Consider the following 5635-nt stretch of genomic DNA (forward strand, 5'->3'; position numbering starts at 1 on the left):
TGCCGTTTGTTAAACTTTGCCTTCAAGTAGCAGTGAAGAGAAAAGAAGAAACTTGACGTGGAAGTCCGGAGGGCCTACACCTGCAAGAAGGTACTCAGCTGCTTGACGGAATGGTGTAGCGAAGGAGTAACTCACTGTTTGAACTTTGGACTTTGATCTACAGGTCATGAACCGCTACTGAACGATCCACAGTTGCTAACTAGACCGATAAGTTGTTGTAGCACTCAGTGCGAGAACAAGGTCAGGGAGTGAATCGAATGACAGTCGCTAACGTGAGCAAATACACCCATTATGTCAACCAGGTCAGTCCGTGCAGTACCTGGCTCGTTTCTACCAAGCATGTGCACACACGCTAGCTCTCAACCGTGTCACTCAGCCTGATGACCTAGCTCTGGAGTAGGCATAGTCACAATCTGCAATATAAGTGATACTAATGCTGTAGGGGATTTCAAATAGACCTATAGCACATGATTGTATTTTTACTTACTGAGTGAGTTGTCCGTTCCTTTAAAGATCTTCTTCAAACGTTGGCTGAGTGGGCTGACTGGAATAAGTAGGTCCTTGAGAGAAGGAGAGCGTTATGCTGAACTTGTTATTTACTGAGAGAGCGTTATGCTGAACTTGTTATTCACTGAGAGAGCGTTGTGCAGAACTTGTTATTCATTGAGAGAGCGTTGTGCTGAACTTGTTACTCTCTGAGAGAGCGTTGTAGCCACTACAGACTGATTAGTAGTTGAGAGAAAGAGTAACAATGACTGGAAAAGATAATGCACGTCTAACAAAGGTAGGTCAGAGGGACTGTTCAACAACACTAGAAGACGTTTGAAACAAAAGAGAAAGGCAGGGAGACGAAAACGGACAACTGGACTGTGCCTTGAGAAATGGATGACTGAGCGGTGCTGACCATCAATAGCGATGTGATCTGATGTTTGAACGAATCGTGCATCACATGCATGTGGTAAATGGCAAGAGATGCTCAATGTCTGGCAGACCACGGACGGCCATCTACTCATACATTACTGATACTGCTTTAGCTTTGTGGCTGTGTGCCTTAGCGAGAACTCAGGCATCTTTTGTTCGCAGCATTGCGTGTGTGCGTTTGTCATTGTGTTGTCACGTGATATGCTACACGTCTGCACGATGTCGTCCCGCTCTGCACAGACTGAGACCAAAAAAATGTGTTGTTTACCTAGTCATTGGTGAGAAGAATCACATTCACACATGTAGACTACACACATAATGGGGGACCTACCCCATTACCACATAACAACACTACCTGGAACCAATCACGATTCAATGCTACGCTCTTCTCATCAAATATGGACAAAGAGCTGATGACATCATGTCTTAGGGCACAGTCCCATACAGACCAGGGTGGTGTTGGTGTTGTCAATCTGATTGTCGTAAAATTCTATTTTATAACTGGTTGTTGCTAAAAACATGTCACCATAATGGCATGGCGGCTCTGAGCAACTTGACAATGACAATGCAGACACTGTACTCGTAGTGAGTTGCTTGAGTGTGGTCTTGGGTGTGGTACGTCTTGTGTGTGGTTTGGTGTAGTACTCAGCAACAGACTGTACATTCGGGTGTTCGTACGTGAGCAGATCTACTGTATGTGTAAGCATGCAATGGTGTGTTGGAACCTTGGACTTGGAGGGCTGTTGCTGTTGTTGTTGCTGTCTTTTCCTCTGGCATGTGAATGTGCGTGAAAAGCAACCTGTAGTATATGTTTATTTTGCCAGTAAAATGGGCTAAAGTAATTCCACCTCCACCAAACACGCTCTCTGGCCAACCTCACACACCTGTCACACCAGCAACATGAATCCAAGGCTTTTGGTGGAGAGCGCGTTTGGTGGATGGGTAATTACTTTATTGATAAACAAGCCGAAAGCTGCTGCTTGTCCTTTGAGAACGTAAAAAGGTTTGTCCTAGTAAACAAATACAGCATAACGTAAAAAGGTTTGTCCTAGTAAACAAATACAGCATAACGTAAAAAGGTTTGTCCTAGTAAACAAATACAGCATAGCGTAAAAAGGTTTGTCCTAGTAAACAAATACAGCATAACGTAAAAAGGTTTGTCCTAGTAAACAAATACAGCATAACGTAAAAAGGTTTGTCCTAGTAAACAAATACAGCATAACGTAAAAAGGTTTGTCCTAGTAAACAAATACAGCATAACGTAAAAAGGTTTGTCGTAGTAAACAAATACAGCATAACGTAAAAAGGTTTGTCCTAGTAAACAAATACAGCATAACGTAAAAGGGTTTGTCCTAGTAAACAAATACAGCATAACGTAAAAAGGTTTGTCCTGGTAAACAAATACAGCATAACGTAAAAAGGTTTGTCCTAGTAAACAAATACAGCATAACGTAAAAAGGTTTGTCGTAGTAAACAAATACAGCATAACGTAAAAAGGTTTGTCCTTGTAAACAAATACAGCATAACGTAAAAAGGTTTGTCCTAGTAAACAAATACAGCATAACGTAAAAAGGTTTGTCCTAGTAAACAAATACAGCATAACGTAAAAAGGTTTGTCCTAGTAAACAAATACAGCATAACGTAAAAGGGTTTGTCCTAGTAAACAAATACAGCATAACGTAAAAAGGTTTGTCCTAGTAAACAAATACAGCATAACGTAAAAAGGTTTGTCCTATTAAACAAATACAGCATAACGTAAAAAGGTTTGTCCTAGTAAACAAATACAGCATAACGTAAAAAGGTTTGTCCTAGTAAACAAATACAGCATAACGTAAAACGGTTTGTCCTAGTAAACAAATACAGCATAACGTAAAAAGGTTTGTCCTAGTAAACAAATACAGCATAACGTAAAAAGGTTTGTCCTAGTAAACAAATACAGCATAACGTAAAAAGGTTTGTCCTAGTAAACAAATACAGCATAACGTAAAAAGGTTTGTCCTAGTAAACAAATACAGCATAACGTAAAAAGGTTTGTCCTAGTAAACAAATACAGCATAACGTAAAAAGGTTTGTCCTAGTAAACAAATACAGCATAACGTAAAAAGGTTTGTCCTAGTAAACAAATACAGCATAACGTAAAAAGGTTTGTCCTAGTAAACAAATACAGCATAACGTAAAAAGGTTTGTCCTAGTCGAACCTGCAAACTACCGCCCTATCTCTTTTCTTCCCTGCGTGTCCAAAGTATGTGAACGCATCTTTTATGACCACTTATACAGACATGTTTCGCCGTTTCTGAGTCCCGCACAATCTGGGTTTCGTAAAGGCGACTCCACCTCTCTTCAACTGACCCGCATCGTGCAGCAGGTGTTCCAGCATAGGGATAACAGAGCGCTTGCTGGCATTTGCTCCTTTGACTTGGCCAAGGCTTTTGATACCGTCTGGCATCGAGGACTTTTGGCAAAGCTCGAGCATGCATTCAGGGTACGCAAACAGCCACTCTCCTGGCTGAAATCTTATCTCTCTGGGCGTTATCAGTACGTAACTGTGCTTGGCACATCCTCGGCTGCAGAGCCAGTATTGTCGGGCGTTCCTCAAGGATCAATTCTTGGTCCCCTACTATTTATAATTTACGTAAACGACTTACCTGCAGTCTTCCCTGGAACGTCTCTGTTTGCTGACGACACGACCCTTCTCACCTCATCAGCTTCCCTCACTGGCCTGAAAAACAACTTGCGTGCTGGCATTCAGGAAGTTCTTTCCTGGATGTCGTCCTGGAGGTTGTCCCCAAATCTATCAAAAACAAAGATCATGCTCTTCCCGCCCCAGCCGGAGTTCACAACCCTCATCCATGCCAACTTTCCAAATCCAATTGACATAGTGTCTTCTCACAAACACCTTGGCATTGTGATTGACTCTGCACTCTCTTGGGTACCTCACATCGAATATATCTGTAAAAAATCAAGTAAATCCTTAGGAATTCTCTCCCCCCACTGCTCCTACCTCCCACTTTCTTGCAAGCTTCTTTTTTATTTCGCCTACCTTCGCCCAATATTTCATTATGCAGATACGTCTTGGGTTGGGTTATCCTCTTCCGCTGCTGCAAAGCTTGAAATACATCACAAGAAAATCCTTAAAATTCTCCTCCGTCAACCCCGCATGCTCTCATCATCCGCCCTTTATAAAATCGCTCACACAACCCCGTTATCACATGGACGCAGTGCACACATGGCTTCTCTTGTCCATTCTATTAAGCTTGAATTTTGCCCACCTCATCTCATGTGTTTTAATTGGTTCTCTTCTCTAAGAACTAGAAACTCACTCTTACTCCCTAAGTGTAACTCATCCACTCTTTTGCGCTCCCCTCTCTTTATTGCTTATTCTGTTTGGCTCACTCTACCCAGAGAAGTTAAGGACCTGACCTCACTCCGCCTGTTTAAGATCCGTGCCGCCCCTTATTTACTACGACATGCATAGCTCATTATCCACATGTCCTTTGCGTCTCTGTGTTTTTCACTGTTTTTATTTGACATTATCTTTCTCTTTCTTTACGGAGTTGTTGCTGTTCATTTTGCTACTCTTTCTTTTTCCCTCCCCTAACTTTTATTTATCGCCGTGGTTGGCAATCACCCACTCTCTTTAACATTGGCCGGTGTTTCCACCGAGTCTTGAGATGTTGTAATAAATATATATAAAAAAATACTCAATCTGCGGACAGCATACTGTTTCGTTCTTTTTGAACTCATCAGCGCAGCACAGAGGAAATGAGGCCGAACCTGATAGCAATGGAAATAAAAATTTCCAATCAGGCCCGAACGTACCTTGCCAGAGTGCTCAAACTGACAAGTCAGTGAGCTCTGCATAACGCAAACAGCAAAGGCACTACCCCACGCAAGAGTGCTCAACTGCTACAAGAGCAGGAGCGAAATACTCAATCTGCGGACAGCATACTGTTTCGTTCTTTTTGAACTCATCAGCGCAGCACAGAGGAAATGAGGCCGAACCTGATAGCAATGGAAATAAAAATTTCCAATCAGGAACAAACGGCGAGGAGACAACAATTTGATAACCGCAATCAGTAATACAAGCTGGATCGACATTTGTGTACACTGTATTCATGTATTGTAAAACTGTGGAGACAATGTGCAATAAAACGATGAAAAAATGTGAAGAAATTTTGTAGAGAAAGAAAGGGATTCAAACAAGTTTTCGTACAACACTCATCAGGAATCATCGTTGTACTAAAGGACACTGAAACAAAAATTGAACTATTATAGAAAATCTAAGTTAGAGAAATAACACTAAGAGCAACAACAGTGAAATTTACAAGTGTGAATTTTAACAATCAAAGCGAGAAATGAACAAAGGAGAAAGGAAGGAAAGACAACGTGATAACACATAACAGCAGTACATTACACCTAGAACATTAACGGCCAAGCTTGGCCGCACTAAACACGACACGTTACTTGAACAATTTCAACCCAATTATACTATCTTTCTGTACACACAAATTAGGCTTGTACAGACGCTGATAGATAGCTTCCAACACTTTTAACTGTAGTCCATAACCATGACGACCACGGCACAATACAGTGAACGAAGAGTCAGAATACGCACCGCAACAATCAGGACTAGCCAGCAGATGATTGTACACTGAAGACTTGCTACCACGAAACCTACGCACAACACTAACACTCTCACCGGCACTCTCACCAT

General features: G+C 41.7%; 1 long non-coding RNA gene across 1 annotated transcript in view; it reads right to left on the bottom strand.

Moving 5' to 3' along the window:
* LOC135823044 (uncharacterized) overlaps positions 1-894 on the bottom strand; it is a 2782-nt gene extending 1888 nt beyond the window's left edge. Inside the window, exon 1 of the long non-coding RNA XR_010554596.1 lies at positions 488-894. This is a non-coding gene — a long non-coding RNA (uncharacterized LOC135823044). The remainder of the gene's footprint in view (positions 1-487) is intronic.
* Between the last annotated feature and the right edge of the window lie 4741 nt (positions 895-5635).

This window comes from Sycon ciliatum, chromosome 8 (assembly GCF_964019385.1).
Source record: "Sycon ciliatum chromosome 8, ocSycCili1.1, whole genome shotgun sequence".
Lineage (NCBI taxonomy): Eukaryota > Metazoa > Porifera > Calcarea > Leucosolenida > Sycettidae > Sycon > Sycon ciliatum.